Source organism: Gopherus flavomarginatus, chromosome 7 (assembly GCF_025201925.1).
Source record: "Gopherus flavomarginatus isolate rGopFla2 chromosome 7, rGopFla2.mat.asm, whole genome shotgun sequence".
Lineage (NCBI taxonomy): Eukaryota > Metazoa > Chordata > Testudines > Testudinidae > Gopherus > Gopherus flavomarginatus.
The window spans coordinates 40,952,850-40,969,812 of NC_066623.1; the positions used below are offsets into that span (position 1 = coordinate 40,952,850).

Below are 16,963 nucleotides of genomic sequence, written 5' to 3' on the forward strand. Positions count from 1 at the left end.
CAGAGCTGGGGAGGGAAGGCAACACCCCTCCCCCGCTCGAACCGCCACTCCCTGCTCCCCTCCCAGAGCTGGGGAGGGAAGCCCCGCGCCCCCACGAACGGCCACTCCTCAGTCCCCTGGCGGAGCTGGGAAGGGTACCTAGCGCCCCGCCCCCGCAGGAAAGACTGTGTCCCAGTCCCCTCTCAGAGCTGGGGAGGGGAGGTAGCACCCTGCCCCTGCAGGAACGGCCGCTCCCCTGTCACCTCGCAGAGCTGGGGAGAGAACACAGTACCCCACCCGTGCAGGAATGGCCTCTCCCCAGTTACCTGGCAGAGCTGGGAAGGGAACCCAGCGCCCCAACCCCACAGGAACGGCTGCTCCCCACTCCCGTCGCAGAGCTAGGAAGGAACCTAGCGCCCCACGCGCCCAGGAACGGCCGCTCTCCAGTCCCCTCGCAGAGCCGGGGAGACAACCAAGCGCCCTGCCCCTGCTAATACTGCCGCTGCCCAGTCCTCTGGCAGAGCTAGGGAGGGATGGCAGCGCCTTACTCCCGCAGGAACGGCTGCTCCCAATTCCCCTAGCAGACCTGGGGAGGGAAGGCAGGGCCCCACCCCCGTTGGAACAGCCGCTCCCCAATCTCCTGGCAGAGGTGGCGAGGGAAGGCAGTTCCCCGCCCCCGCAGGAACAGCCGCTCCCCAGTTCCCTGGCATAGCTGAGGAGGGAACCCAGTACCCCTGCCCCGCAGGAACAGCTGCTCCCCACTCCCACTACAGAGTTGGGAGGGCCCCCAGCGCCCCACCCCTGCAGGAACGGCCACTTCACATTCCCCTTGCAGACCTGCAGAGGGAAGGCAGCGCCCCTCCCTCCCAGGTTTGCACACAGGCCATGGCCATGGCCAGGAGCGCAGCGCGGAAGCTGTTCCAGCCCTGCAGCCTGCAGGGCAGCGTAGTGGGGCTGGGGGCAACACGGAGCAGCCAGGGCCCAGGTGGGCGGGGGGTGGAGACACAAGTGGGGTGGACACACTCCTGCCAGGAGCTGCCTGATTCACCCCTTGGCCGGGAGCTGCAGGAGGGGCCTGGATCATGGCTCGGCTGCAGAGCTCAGAGCCCAAGCTGAGCCCAGGAGTGAGACGATGGGAGAGCTCGGGGTGTAGCGGGGGTTGGAGCCGAGAATTGGTTGGAGATGGGGTTGTGCCACTTCCGCTTGGCGGCAGGGGGGGCCCTCCGGCTTATTTTTTTTTTGCTCCGCCCCCCATATCCCAATATTTCATCTTGACATCTGGTCACCCTAGCCTGATATGAAGAAGGATGTCTGGACCAAGGGGCCAGGGACTGGCCTTTGCTAAAGAAACCACTGTCAAGTTTTAGCCAATTAGGACAAGTCAGAAAATAAGAACAACCTCAGGTATCAGTAACTGCTACAGGTTGCAAATTCCTACATGCAGCAGTTTCTGGCACTACACCTGCACAGATCTGCTCCCCGGCTCTTCTCGGGCTCCTGCTCTCTCCTTAGCTCTGCCCCACTCTCGCCCAGGCAGTTCCAGCTCACATGGAGGATGGGACCCCCTGGCCTGGTGACTCTCTCATTACACTGCCTGGCCTGTCAGTGTGGCTAACTTGGAGCTTTGGCCTCTCTCCATTGTCCCTGGGGACTGTCAGTCTCAGGGTTCTGATTTCCCATTGATCCTTCCCCCTTCTATTGGTGCTGGGAACTAGCCAACCTACCCCCTCCCACACACACTAAGTTTTAGTAAAGGGCCAAGAGCCCTCTTACACAAGCCAGCCCCATGAGGGTCACCAATGTGCAGAGAAGGCAGCACAAGCTGGTCCCATGGTGTAATGGGCAGCATTTAGAACTCTGAATCCTGTAATCTGAGTTCAAATCTCAGTGGGATCTTGTGTTGGCTTGTGGTCATAGACAGCAGGTAATATACATGTGTGGTGCTAGGGCTCCAGGAATATTCAGGGCTGGGGGCCCTGCTCCAGTAATATTTGGAGTTGGGTCTCTTCCCCTGGGCCCTGGCCCCTGCCTGGCACCCCTCCCCCTGCCTGACAAAAAGCAGCATGGGCCTATCTCCTGCCTGCTCCTGCTGCTGGAGTAGAGAGATTCTGGGCAGAACTGCTGCCCCAGAGTCCTACTGCAGGGTGCCCTGAGCCTCTCCAACACCCTCAACCCTGAGCTCCCTCTGAACCCTGATACTCTGCCCCAGTCCTGAGCCCCCTCCTGCATCATGAATCCCTCATCCTCAGCCCTATGCTCCCTCCCAGAGGGTGCACTCCTTCCCACCCCCAGAGCCTGCACCTCTCACCCCTTCCTACAACCCTGCCAGAGCCTGCACCCAGCACCCAAACTCCATCCTAAAGCCTGAACCTTGCACCTCTCCTGCACCCTAATCCCCAGCCCAGGATCTGAAGCCCAGATCTCCCCCCTAAATCCCCTCACAGAGCATTAGGCAGGTGGGTGTGGAGGTTGGGGGGCGGGTTCTGGGCACAACCAAAATTTCTACAAACTTGCTACCGATGCTTATGGTAAAGCCCCAGAGCTCAACTTCCCTGTCTCCAGCTGTGTAAGAGTGAATCTTTCCCCTCCTGCTGGGTGAGTCACACCTCCTAGAGCCAGGTCTTTGGCTGGGATGGCCACAATGGGTTAGGGCTCTAGAACTTGCTACCCTGATAGTTGGGATTCTTGCTCCTGCACTTGATATTCACAGGCTTGGCCCTTGTGCTTCCTACCACACTTTTCCTCTGGCCCACATGGCACTTGAAGAAAGGAGTGCCAGGGCTGGGATTAATAGTCAGGGATTGGCAGGAGGGAGGAAGAGACCCAGGCAGGAGCCCCACACACCTTCCCTCCTCCATGCACCTAGAGCAGAGGCAGCCCAGCTCTGTCCGCTGGATACCTCAGCAGAGTAGGTGAGTTCATGTAAATACAGTCTGGTCCCAAAGCCTCCTCCCAACCCTGGTTATCAGTAGCTGTCAGGGGAGAGCTCATTCACACCTCGCTTACAAATCATCATTTGAAATTCTAAGGTTGGCCAACACTGCTGAAGCCAATGCACCCACATTGTCAGCAAACACAACAGCTGGGTGAGGAAACCCGGCTTTGTCCAGACTTTCCAAACCTATTTTACTTTCTCAGGTACAAGTAGTTTTTATACGTTGTATTTGCTTTTAAAGTGTGTGTTAACGTTTCAATTTCCATTCAAATTTGCAAGCAATGACAACATTGGCAGCGCTGCATGTAACTACCTGACCACTGAGGGAGGGGGTGTTGGGGAAATTCGGGGAAGGGGGTGCACAGCCCCCCGATTGGGGAGGCATATAGGGAATGCCCAGTTTCACTGAATTGTCTCCTACTGCAGCACCTGAGTAGGTTACATCAGAGAGGAGCTGCAGTGTCTAGGCAGTGGGATGCCTGTGCCTTTAAGAGCCCAGCCCTGGTAAGCCCATGCTGAGAGGTGCTGCCTATGGGAGGAGAAATAAAAAAGCCCTCTGCCCCCCCACCCATGTTTGCAAACACTGGAGTCTCAGCCCACTGGGATAACTGTTACCCCTCTGCCCCTGCCTGTGCCAGGGTTTAACCCTCTGGCAGCGCCTCCCTCCGGGCTTAACTCCGGTTCCTTCCCCCCTCCCTGACTTTGCCTTCAGTCCCTCTCCTAACTCTGCCTCCAGCTGCTTGACCCCCCGACCAGTCAATTTCCACCCCCTGCTCAGACCCTGGCCACCCACTCCTCTGATTTGCCCTCCTTTGCCCCTTTTTAATCCATGTAAAAAGTAGGGAGAGCTGAGTCCCATTCTCTGGAGGGAGGGCTGGGCGCCTGGCCCCTGCCTGCCCAGTGCTCAAAGTGCCCTATGATCTTGTGGATGTTTGCAGAGTGCTGCAGGGTCACCCGAATGGGGAGAGAGACGTGGTTAGGAGGTGATGCAGCCAAGAGTGAGATGCAGCCACCTCTGGGTTACATGGTGGGGCTGTTTACAGGACAGTGGGGACAGCCCCCCTGTTCCAGGAAATAGGGGAAAGTCTGGTGTTCGGGACAGAGCGCTCCACCTGCTATTGAACTGTGATGCTCTGACCACCTTTCCCCTGCATGAAGAAGACCGTGTGTGACTCCAAAGCTGGTCCAGTAACAGGTATCTCCTCACCTGCCTTGTCTCTCTGGTATCCTGGCCAGTGTCCAACTTCCCCTTCACTGTTGGTCTTCAAACCTCCTCCAAGGCCTCCCCCCACAGTCCCTTAAGATGCCAAACCTCCCCTGGAGCCCAACCCGGGGGGGGCACCCCACCTGAAAACCCTACAGCACCATGGCAGTGGTAGTATCCACTGCCTCCATCTCCCACCAGCCAGGACGGACCCCACAGGACAACAGGAGTGGTCATGTCTCCTGCTTCCATTTTCTGACAGCTGCTGCCAGGCCCGGCCCAGACTTCCCATTTCTGGTGCGAGTCTGGAAGCAGATGCTGCCATGAGGCGGTGCCGGGAAGGGTGGTGCTGGTGTCAGGAGAAAGCAGGAGGAGTAGGTGGCTCTGTGCTACTGCGGGGCGGTGCTGCCCTTGATGTGAAAGGGCCCCGCTATTAGAGGAGATGTCATCTCCCTGCCCTGCCATGCTCTGCACCAGCCCCTACTTGTCACGGGAGCAGGGCTGGCTCCAGGCACCAGCGTGGCAAGCAGGTGCCTGGAGCAGCCAATTCAAAGGGGCGGCCCGTCTGGTATCGGGGCAGCATGTCTGGGTCTTTAGCGGAAATTCAGCGGCAGGTCCCCCATTCCCTGTCTTACTCCTTGAGCTGCTGCCAAATGTCTACCAAAGAGAAAGGGAGGGAGGACTCACCGCTGAACTGCCGCAGAAGAAGCAGTGTGGTTGAGCTGCCGCCGAAGAGCCACAGCTTTTTTTTCTTTCTTATTTACTTACTCTACATCCTCTGGCAAAGAGTTCCACAGATTGACTGTGTGGTGCGTGAAGAAATACTTCCTTCTGTTTGTTTTAAACCTGCTGCCTATTAATTTCATTGGGTGACCCCCTAGTTCATGTGTTAATAGAAGGAGTAAATAACTCTTCCTTATTTACTTTCTCCACACCGGTCATGGTTTTATAGACCTCCGTCGTATCCCCCTTTAGTCGTCTCTTTTCCAAGATGAAAAGTCCAAATCTTATGAATCTCTTCTTAGACGGAAGCTGGTCCATATCCCTCATCATCTTTGTTGTCCTTTTCGGAATCTTTCCCATTCCAATAGATCTTTTTTGAGATTGGGGCGACTGCATCAGCACTCAGTATTCAAGATGTGGGCGTACCATGGATTAATATTGAGGCAATATTATAGTTTCTATCTTCTTACCTATCCCTTTCTTAATGATTCCCAAAACTCCACTGCACATTGAGTGGATGTTATCAGAGAACTATCCACAACGACTCCCAGATCTCTTTCTTGAGTGGTAACAGCTAATTTAGACCCCATCATTTTATACGGATAGTTGGGATTATGTTTTCCAATGTGCATTACTTTGCACTTAACAGCACCAAAGTTCATCTGCCATTTGGTTGTCCCGTCACCCAGTTTTGTCAGATCTCTTTGTGGCTCTTCGCAGTCTGCCTGGGACTTAACTATCTTGAGCAATTTTGTATCATCTGCAAATTTTGCCACCTCACTGTTTACCCCTTTCCCCAGATCATTTATGAGTAAGTTGAACAGTACTGCTCCCAGTACAGACACCTGGGGATAAGAGAGGGAAGATCCTCTTCTGACACTGGCAGACCAGTTGCCAGCTCACGCCAAGGCCCCTAGGCCTTACTGAAAAGTTACAAATGCATGGCTGGAATCTGGTCTTGCTCACCTGTTTGTTACTGTTGTTAAAACAGGCATTAGATTCATAAAAATGTGTTTAGAGTTTATGACTAGCTCATGAGTTGCTGCATGCATTCTTCTCACCTATAATAGCCGTAGCCCATGTTGTAAGGTGATATATAAGCGTTGGCACTAAAGCTGTAAACCCCCTTGCTGCCACCCCGCCACCAGTCAGGAGAGAAGCATTACCAAGTGTGAAACGCTAGTTTATCAGACGATGTGTCATCTCCTTTCCAACAAGAGACGGTCCTGACTCAGACATCAGACAGGCCACTGTGGATCATCCGTGGACAAAAGACCTGGTTGATTGCTCCCCCCCACACATCCATGAGGAGGCAGAGACCTGCACAAACACCTGCCCCCATCAGCTTGAGCTCTGGGGGAATGGAATAAAAATCTCTGTCAGGAAGAAACTGTTGTCCACACCCCCGATGCTGCTTGGACTTCAGGGAGACGGCACGCCTTGTAAGCATAAGCAAGGGATCCCGGCTGTTTGGCTAGGGTTAGCCCTAAAGGACATACAGAGTTTGCGTGTTACAGCAGCTTCTACTACACCTGGGTGGCAAGCTAGAGTCAGGGTGCCCAAGGGGACTGTCTGTGACTCCATGTTAAGGCTGTTCTAGTGCCTGAGGAGATCACACTTGATGCTTGGTGGGTGAGATCAAAGTGTGGAATACACAACCGTGAGGAACCCACCTGTCTGCCAGCCCCAGGTGCTGGGGTCTCCTGCTCTCTGGGGCTCTTGCTGCACTAGAAAGGTAAGTTTCTAGCTTGCCTGGTTCAGAAAACCGGAAGGGAAAGATAGAGAACCCACATTACATTTTTTAAACAAAGAATTCTCATGATTTGTAAGTCACTGTTGTGATTTTGGGGATTTTCCAGTAGTGAGGGTGGCAATAATGAGAAGTTAAGGGTTATTATTTAGCATTTAGATTACAGTCGGTTTGGGGGGAAAAAATCAGGATTGGGGCCCCTGTGTGCCTGGTGCAGCACGAAACCTAGTGCCTTGTCTCGATCTTACGACCCAAGATACATAGAACGTCGGTTGGGTAGGGAGAAGTCTGTGTAACTCATGCAGTTGTTGATGTACACGTAATCTCAAATATTACCAAGCCCCCACCCCAAGAAAAACAAAAACAAAAAAACAACCATCTCCCCAACAGACCAAGAGTCTGGAAAGCATTGTCCCTCATACTGTTGAAAAGACTCACAGCAGAAAGGAGTCCAGCCTCTTAAATAATTCTCTAGCAAGACAAAGAAGAACCTCTCATATCTGCAAACTCACAAAACACTTCCAAGAAAGCATAAGTGTTTTGTGTTTATCATAAAGAAACAAAAACACTAAAGACACCAGATTTTTCTGCTATTTCAAAAAAATCTGCTTGAAAGAAAGATCATCACGGTTTAACTCTTTTCTGTTTTTCTAACCAGAAGGTTCTCCCCTAAAGGAGATATACCCTTCCTGGAGGCACTGCAATACCAGATCCATGCATGGGGTAGACAAAGCAAGCTCCTGTTCTAACTAATCCTCTCCTTTCAAAAATCAAGCTAATATACAGTTCTCACATCAAAGACATATCACAGATTGTACTGAGAAGAACAGACACTATGTTTTGATCTTAGCTCCAGGGAGCCAAAAAGCAATGAACCCTTAACACACAATTCTGTTCAAAGACAGGCAAGTCTTGCAGATGCCTTCCTCTCACTGGTTTCCCCTCTAGACTCCTAATTTCCATAAACCCACCCACTGACCTGTGACTACCAATCTCTCACTGTTAACTTTTACAGCAAACCAGGGAAAAGAAAGCCTATGCAAACGCTATTCCGCAGCCCCGATGCTCTTTTCTGCTCCTTCCCACACAACTATCTCAAACATACAGTCAATTGCATCAAAGCAGTTCCTCGCTATTTGGGGCATTGGTGCCCCTTAGTCCCTCTGAGGTGATTGGCTGGTTCCTTTTGGCCTTAAACGCTAGGTAGGAATCTGACTCAAAGGGCCACAACCTTCCTCCTCTTCTGCTCCTATGAACTATCCCTCATCTGAGCAAAACCTTTGAAAACACTGCTGTTTTCCCAACAGGAAAGGGATGGACAATTTCTCTTCTGTGGGGAGACGAGGGAAACCATGCAATCACCTTCTGGAAGGTATATTAAGGAGGGCGGCGTAAGAACCCTCATGGACTAGATTAAGAAAGCAGCTCTTTAACTGACCTTCCAACAATGACAAACTGAAATCTGCAAGAGCAGCCTTTCAACTTAGGGACCCAAAAATAAGCTGTTGACAATAACTAACCCAAGAGTTACAAATGACTCCAAACCATACACTCTTAGGACAGATCAAACGTTAACACAAACAACAACGCAATTCTTTGCTGCTCTTCAACTGTGATAACCAAAAACTTATGAAACCAAAGAGCCAGCAGAATACACATCACAAAACAGTCCCCTGCTAGCTAGGAAGCCATCTCACTAACACAATGAGCTCAAAGACAAAAAAACCCACACAGTCATTTTCAGAGCTCTCAGTTGTTTTCATACACTAATAGAAAAGCTTGAGCTACTGACACCAGTTGAGATAGTATCCTTCTGTTTTTTTCACAATAGGGAATAGCCTTGCCAAAACAAAGCCTCAAAAAAATTGAATACAAACTCATAAATGCTCCTCTCCACAGAAATCTGTAGTAAAAGGCAAAAGATTTATATGAACTGAAAAGAAAAGAAAAAAAAAAAAAAAGCAGAGTTTCTGCCGGGACAAACGCGTATGCTACCACAAGTCAGGGTGACTACTCTCACAGCCCGCTAAAGTGCTAGCTTTTAGAGGAAATGGAATTGAACCGATTGACAGCCTGAGTTGGATCATGGGAACCAGAGACACAGGGAGTAAAACTAGCCCCCTGACCAGGGACTCGCTTCGCTGCGCGCAGTGCACTGTGAGTATGCAAATAAGATGCTCCGGCCGTCTCCGGCGCTCAAAGGAGTCTTTTCTCCAGGCTGCCTCTGCTCCTTCCCCAGCTGGGCGGAGATTGGGATGCAGCAGGGGTGGGGAAGCTGCTCTCCTGAGACAGTCCCGCTGATGGCCAGGCGCATGGAGGATGGAGCCCGGACGAGAAGCCAGAAGCACTTGGCCCACAGCTCAGATCCGGAGCAAAAGCACACACTTTGCAAAGGAACAGGAGCCAGGATCTCGGACATGAGATTCTATCTGCCGGCCGGGGTGCGACCCTGCACTGCACCTGCTGCTTCGTCTGCCTCTGCTGCAAAGTAGCTCAGGAGGTCATCTAGTCCAACCCAATCCCCAACTAAATCATCCCAGCCAGGGTTTTGTCAAACCAGACCTTAAAAACCTCTAAAGAAGGAGATTCCAGCACCTCCCTAGCGAACCCATTCCAATGCTTCACCACCCTCCTCGGTGAAAAAGAGTTTCCCTAATATCCAACCTAAACTTCCCCACCGAACTTGGGACCATTGCTCCTTGTTCTGTCATCTGTTACCACTGAGAATAGTCTAGATCCATCCTCTTTGGAACCCCCTTTCAGGTAGTTGAAAGCAGCGATCAAATCCCCCTTCATTTTTCTCTTCTGCAGACTAAACAATCCCAGTTCCCTCAGCCTCTCCTCATAAGTCATGTCTTCCAGCCCCCTAATCAAGGGGTCAGGGTCGGCTCTAGGTTTTTTGCTTCCCCAAGCAAAAAAAGTCTGCCCCCCATCCCAGCCCTAGGGTCCCCCCACCCCGCACCTGCCTGCTGCCCCAGGCCTGGGCTTTCCCCCACACATGCACCCCTGCTGCCCCAGCGCTGGGCTTCCCACTTTCCCCTCCACCAGTGCCCTCCCCCCACCCCGCTGCTGCCCCAGCCCTGGGCTCCTCCCCAGCAGTGCCCCCCCAACTTCCTGCCACCCCAGCCCTAGGCTCTCCCCCATCTCCACCTGCACCCTCCTTCCGCCGCAGCCCTGGATCACTGGTAATTCGCTCCCAGGGCAGGTCATTCAGCAGGAATTTTGGATGTGCAAAAACACAGACAGGATTGGTTCCCACATGGTTATAGAAGTGCAGTAAAGTGGAACAATTTTCAGCTTGTGTGATTGGAAGATATCTGGATGGATATTATAAGACTGTCCTCCATAAATGAGGAAAAGTTGAGATGCCTTTATTATTCTTTTGTTCCACTCTTTCTTTCTATGGGGAATTTCCCAATGCAATATCACTGTCTTCCTTTTAAACAAACAAACAAACAAAAAAAGGCAATGGCTGTTGAAAATAGCAATTCCAGTCCTAATAACCAGTGGGAAGCATTTCTTGCTCAATTTTATCCTACTTTTTCTACAGCAAGTTACAGTGGATCAGTATATTTGATTTGGGAGAAATGAAGTACCAGCTGCCCAAACTGAGCTTGAGCACTTCTGATTTTTGAGGTGTTCAAATCTGGAAGGCAGGTGCTGGGTGTGTGTGTGTCGGGGGGGCTGTGGGCTCTGCGGGGGAGAATGGCAGCATGTATGCGGCAGCGTGTCTGGAGCTGCACGGAGCCAGACAAGCTGGTCTGAGTGGCACAGTAAGCGGGCTGGGGTGTTGGAGAAGTGGTATGGGGTTCCAGGGGGGCAGTTAAGGAGCAGGGGGTGTTGGATGGGGCAGAGGTTCCGGGGGGCAGTCAGGGGCAGGGAGAAAGGGGGGTTAGATGGTTCAGAGCTTTGGTGGGGCAGTCAGGGGACAGGCAGCGGTTAGATAGGCATGGGAGTCCCAGAGGTTTGTTAGGGGACAGGTAGGGGGTGGGGTCCTGGGGGGGGGAAGTTAGGAAGGTCTCAGGAGGGGGCTGTTGGGGACAAGGAGAAGGGAGGCTTAGATAGGGGGTGGGGTTCCAAGGGGCAGTTAGGGGCAGGGGTCCCGGGAGGGGGCAATCAGGGGACAAGGACCAGTGGTGCTTAGATAGGGGTGGGGTTCCTGGGGGGCAGTTAGGGGCAGGGGTCCTGGGAGGGGGCAATCAGGGGACAAGGACCAGTGGCGCTTAGATAGGGGGTGGGGTCCTGGTGGGCAGTTGGGGCAAGGCTCCCAGGAGGGGGTGATCCGGGGACAGGGAGCAGGGGGATTGGATGGGTTGGGGTTTCTGGGGGGGGGCAGTCGGAGGCAGTGGATGGTGGCAGGGTGGGACTTCCCTCCCCCTGGAGTGTCCTGGTTTTTGGAATGTTAAAATATGGTCTTCCTACCATTCACAGTGCAACTCTCCACTCACAGCACGCTGCCGCATGAGGCCCCCTCCTTCTTTTCCAGTTGGTAGTGGCCAGGGGAATGCTGGGAAATATAGTTCTTTCCCTGCTCCAAGGAGGGCTCTATAGGCAGGGAGCTAACCAAGGAACTACAGCTCCCAGAGCCCCCTAATGGTTCTCAGCTCCCATGCTGCCCTTACAAATGGGCTGCCCCAAGCAGGTGCTTGCTTTGCTGGTGCCTGGAGCTGCCCTGCAGGGGATGACGCTCCGGCTCTCCAGCGGCAGGGCAGCCTGAACTGCTGTCCAGCCTGTGCACCTCAGGCTGCCGTGAGCGCCATCTTGCTACTGAAGCCAGAATTGCAGTGTCAGTTCCAGCTCAGCCTGAAAGCCTCAGCTGACAGGGACCATCTTGGTTGAGGGCTGGCTCCTGGCTTTTTGTGCGCCCCCCCCCTCCAAAAAAAGGGGAGGCAGGGGCTGGAGTGCCACCCCTTGGAAAGTGCTGCCCCAAGCACATGCTTGGAGCGCTGGTGCCTGATCCCAGCACTGGAAATGGAACCTAGGAGTCCTGGCTCCCAGCCTCCCTTCCTCTAACCACTAGACCCCACTCCCCCTGCTTTTGGGGAGCCAGGACTCCTGGGTTCTAGCTGCGGGAAGGAACCAGACACAGACAGCTTGTTTGCTCAGGAAGGCGCCCCGTCAGCCGGCGTGGCAGCCCTTTTATTCCTTCTGATTACATTGTCAGCATAATTTACAGCCTTGTTTACTTGTTTCTTATTGGCGGAGGACCTTTCCTTCCCCCCTGCCTCTCACCCGCTGCATGCACGCGTGACGTGCTATGTTTTTCATTCTACTCAGGCATGTTGTGCTGTACTTGCCCATTCTTATGGTCACGGGGGTAACGGGGGGTCGCAGGGATTAATTATCTGGTGGTTTGCCAGCCAGGATCAATCCCTACATCTAGCCCCATCTCTGGGAGCAGAATGGGGTCTAGTGGTTAGAGCAAGAGGAGCCAGGACTCCTGGGTTCTACTCTCAGTGCTGCTGTGTGACCCTGGGCCTCTGTTTCTCCTCCCACTTTTTGGGTATGGAGCCTTTAAACTCTCTGGGGCATGCCCTATCTCTCGCTGTGTCTGGGCAGCGCCTGGCCCAACAAGGGTTTGACTCTGCCCCGCTCTCTGTAGGTGCTGCTGTTGTACAGGTAAATAGTCACAATACCAAAAAGGCGTGGCAGTGCCTGAGTGCATCAGCATTACCATGCAAGGGGAAAGCCGGTACAAATTACTGGGGCCCGGTGGTCCAGAAGAGGGCCCAAGGCCTAGTTTCCCTGGCTTCATTGCCCTGTTTAGCTAGTCCACCTTGCTGGGGGGCCTGAAAAATATTTTCACCGGGCCTGAACCCGCTTTCAGTGGTCCTGAGGGTATGGGGGGCCTTGCCCCCCTCCACGGAGCATGGGGGTGCCAATAGGCACCTATGCATGGTCCCCCCAAGCAGGCCCAAGATAAAAATAGGGGGCCTGTGCCCCCAACATGGAGAATCTGGGGTGCAACCTTGCTTAACGGGTCAGTCTGTCCTTTCTCTGACTCTCACATTCCACCTTCAACTAGCACTTGTGGTTCATTCGTTCTTTTTCATTCCTTTCCTTCTCTTGCTTGTATGTTCTTGCTTTCTTTTTCCCCCTCTACCTTTCATGCTCTTCCTTTCTTTCCTTCTTTTTCTATTTTTTTCTCTCCCTTTATTTCTTTCTCTGCCTTCCATGTTCTTTTTGCTCTCGCTCTCTCCCTGGTTATTTTTTTCACTCGCTCTTTTTTCTCACTCCCTTCCAAGCCAAGCAAGTTCTCCTCACACACACATTTTGACAGGTTTTCCTCCTGATCACTGAGTGTATTAAGCACGTCTTCAGTGGGTGTTTGGCATGCCAGGAAGCAGGCTGACCGGGTTTCTTTGTGGCTGTCTGCTGGCCACACATAAGCATGGTCCTCCCCTCCTCTTGCCCCTCCCTCAGTTGCTCTCTAGCTTTTAAGCCTTTCCTTGGAGCTGTCAGCACCAGCCGCCTCTGCTTTAGGTGTCCAGAGTAGGAAAAGTGTGCTGGGCTCCAGCCTGAGACTCTTCCACCGTCCTGCCTAGCCCTGACTATCAAGCCTGGCCCTGGCACTCGTTCCTTCAAGCGCCATGTGGACAAGAGGCAACATGTGGCTGCAAGCAAAATGGCCAAACTTGTGGGCATCAGGAGAAGTTGTGAAAACCCCAAGCAGCTGGTCAAACCACAGGACTGCAGGTATCAGCAACCAGGGTAGTAAGTTCTAGAGCCCCAACCCATTGTGGCCTTCACAACTGGGCTCTAGAGGGCAAGTCACCCAGCAGGAGAAGAAAGATTTGCTCTTACCCAGCTGGAAACAGGGAATTTGAGCACTGTGAGCTCCAGGGGTTTGCCACAAGGTCCCACTGAGATTTGAATTCAGATTGCAGGATTCAGAGTCCTGAGTGCTGCCCGGTACACCATGGTACCAGCTTGTGCTGCTGTCTGTGCACATCGGTGACCCTCACGGGGCCAGCTCATGTAAGGGACTGTTGGCCCCTTACTAAAGCTCAATGGGTTTTTGGTTGGCTAGTTCCCAGTACCAATAGAAGAGGGAAGGATCAATAGGAAATCAGGACCTTAAGACTGACAGTCCCCAGGAGCAATGGGGAGAGGCCAAAGCTCCAAAGTTAGCTCGACTGACAGGGCAGGCAGTGTAATGAGGAAGTCACCAGGGCAGGGGATCCCATCATCTGTGTGAGCTGGAACTACCTGGGCCAGAGTGGGACCCAGCTAAGGAGAAAGCAGGAGCCCGAGAAGAGGCGGGGAGAAGAGCTGCGCCAGCCAGGGAGAACCAGAGCAGATCCATGCTAGGAACTGAGCTGGAGCAGCATGAGCCACAGAAGCTGCCCAGAGAGCAGATCTGTGCTGGGAGAAGAGCTGCAGCAAGCGGAGCCAGAGAGGCCAGAGGAGCAGCCCAGGGAGATGGAGGCAGAGCCACAGCAGCACTGGGGCTGGAGGTGGGTTCAGTGAGCAGCTTGGGAGAGTGAGAGGGACCCTGGGAAGAAGGCCCAGCACAAGGAGATGCTACGAATCAAGAGGCCTTGCAGGCCAGACCTTCGGGGGTGGGGGGATCATATCCCCTACATGGGGGCTGACACTGGGAACAAGGGTCCTGTCACCTAGAGCATGTGGCCACTGCCAGAGCAAGTGTCCGGCCCATGGTGTCCCTGCACACAGCCAGGACCTGGGAAGGAGGCCTGGGACAGGTGAGGGAAAGACTGTGACCTGCCCTGACACTCCAGAGATGCTGGTTGTGCTCTCCCTGCACCACAGAACAGGGTGATGTGTTTTCCTTTAATCTTTCCTTATGTTTTACATTAATTGCTGTGTAATAAATTGTATTTGCTTGAAGCAATGAAATGCAATGATGAGTGGGTCAGGGAAGTGCCCAGAGTGGAGAGAGTACCCCAGAGTGGGGACACTGTAGCCCTTTTCAAGTGAGCACGACAAGACTGGGGGTCAAGCTCCCCAGGATTCCTGGGCCCAGCCTTGTTGGGGTTACGAGGACTCTGCCACACGTGAGAGTAGAAAGAGCATCCTTGGGGTCAGACAGCCCTCTGGGTAACGGGGTGGGGACTCAGATCCTTTCTCTGGCCAATTACACCAGGGTCATGTATAAACCAGGGAAGTTCCCCACAATAGCCGGACCTGAACCCCCTGTACACTTGCCCTCTGTACTCATTGCTTCTCTATCTCTCTTCCCTTCATCTCTGCTGGTCTCCCTCTGAGCTTTCTCAGCACCTGGCCCCACAGCACTTCCTGCCAGCCAGAGACTGCTTGTTCTAGGCCTGCTCCTCTGGATGTGGCCTCTCTCCTGATTCCTGAGGATAGGAACCTTTTCAGGAAATGGCCATGGATTCTGGGAATCTGCATGTGGCTGGGGGACAGCACCAGGAATCATTTGGCTCCTGGCACACAAGGCCACTTAAAAGCTGAGTGCCTAGACAGGGGCTTAAACGCTGGATCTTCAGATTAAGAGCCTGATGTTCTACCAACTGAGTTAGTTGAGACCATTTTCACCGTTCACCCCAAGAGCTAGCAGGTAGGCAAAAGAGAGGCAAAAAAAGTCCCAGGAACCTCTCCTCTTTTTCTGCACATCCACTGCCTATCAGAAGGATTCCTTCTCCTCCTCCCTCCTGTGCCTCAGTGTGACTAAATCTCCACACCTAGACAGCTGGTCCATCCGCTGCACCCCAATCCCCCCATGCCTGAGCCTCCCTGCCAAAGCCCTGCACCTGGCTCCATAGAATTCTCACGTGTTGCTGGGAACTCGACTTCTTGTGCCCAGAGAGTCTTGGCCCCCCTCAGTAAATGACCTGAGAAACACAATGTCCGACTTTTCCAAAGAAGGGCTTGCAGGGGTTTCTTTTGGTGTTACCATGTGGCCTAATGGATAAGGTGTCTGAGTGTGGATCAGAAGATTGAGGGCTTGAGTCCCTTGGTGGTTGTGTTTCTGCAGTTCTACCATTGTGCTGAAAGTTCTGCTCCCTTCAGGGCTGGAACCTCTTCTTGGCTGCTCAGGCCAATCCTCTGGCTTCAGCTAGAGCCCTGGGAAGGAGTTGGGAGATGGGTATCACAAAGGCTGGGACATGAGACCCAGGTGCTTCCAGTCTAGCCTTTGCCCTTCCTGGTTTGCCAAAGAAAATGGACGGCTCCCCGGGCTAGCGTGTGCGCCTGTCCCTGTGCTGGAGGATGCTTGCTACATACGGTCTTCAGAGCCTGGGTGTTTCTCTACTTCTTGCCAGTTCAGGAAAAGCCTCTTGGGGTAAAATCTCCTGCCCCACTGCAAAAGTGAGCACCCTGATTGGGAGCAGTCAGAGGCCCCACCATGGGCGCTGGCCCTGCTTTCCTACCCACTTGTGATGTTATCCACAGAGCATCAGCAGCTGCCCCGTGTGCTGGTGACCTTCAGTGGGTGTTTGGCATGGCAGGGAGCAGCCTGGCTGGGTGTTTTTGTGCCTGTCTGAAGGCCACACATAGGCATGGTCTTGCTCTCCTCTAGCCCTGACCTCAGTTGCTCTGTGGCTTTTAAGCCTTCACTTGGAGCCGTAAGCACCAGCTACCTCTGCTCTAGATGCCCAGAGGAGGAGAGGTGTGCTGGGTCACTTTTACAGATGCCCCTTCCCTGGTACTGCCCTTGCTGAGCTGCACAGAGGAGCTTCCATCCCCAATCCCTGCCTGTCACTGCCCAGCAGCCCTCTGGCACCATTCCTGAGGACTACTCTGCCTCACTTTCTTCCTACCATGTTGGGAAAGACAGTTCTCATTATTAAAGTTTAGGTGGGCCAACTAGAGGCAGAAGCCTGTTTTATGTTTTCCTATTGCAGAGCCCAAGCTCAGGAACTCACCTTGGGTGCAGGCACTGGTGTGCTCCCAGAAAACAAGCCACCCCTGCACAAAGAGGGATGACAGGGCCTGCCAAAGCCTGGGATTGAACCAGGGACCTTTAGATCTTCAGTCTAATGCTCTCCCAACTGAGCTACTTTGGCAATTGCATGCGAACATTTTGGCCTGTTGCTTCTCTGTCTGGGATGTTTTTGTCAGCAGTTGCAGACAAAAAGGACAGGAAAACAAAAGGCTGCTCCACACCCACACTGGAGCAACCTGGCACCGTTAGCTGTGGTGAGTAAGAAGTGTCTGTTGGCTGACAGGGCCTGTCCCACAGGAGCTGGAACAGCAGCTGCCACCTCCCCCTCGGCTCCAGGCTGTGGGAAATGCTCATTGCCTGGCTGCATAGGTGGATGCTGCTCCGTGCTCTGGAGAGCATCTGTATTGGTCTGTCAACCCCCCATCTTCACTGAGCCAGTCTGGTAAGGTCCCAAGTGCCCCCTCCGGCCTGGCAGCTGAGAGTCTGTGCAGACATCAACCCCCC

The 16,963-nt window shown here is 53.4% G+C and overlaps 3 non-coding genes across 3 annotated transcripts; all 3 read right to left on the reverse strand.

Moving 5' to 3' along the window:
• Positions 1-7,264: 7,264 nt before the first annotated feature.
• LOC127056084 (U2 spliceosomal RNA) lies at positions 7,265-7,463 on the reverse strand. Its single transcript, XR_007775727.1, has one exon. It is a non-coding gene; the product is annotated as a U2 spliceosomal RNA (small nuclear RNA).
• Positions 7,464-8,427: 964 nt separating this feature from the next.
• Positions 8,428-8,542, reverse strand: LOC127056099 (U5 spliceosomal RNA). The gene has a single exon (XR_007775741.1). It is a non-coding gene; the product is annotated as a U5 spliceosomal RNA (small nuclear RNA).
• Positions 8,543-16,507: 7,965 nt separating this feature from the next.
• TRNAF-GAA (transfer RNA phenylalanine (anticodon GAA)) lies at positions 16,508-16,580 on the reverse strand. The gene has a single exon. It is a non-coding gene; the product is annotated as a tRNA-Phe (tRNA).
• Positions 16,581-16,963: the final 383 nt, after the last annotated feature.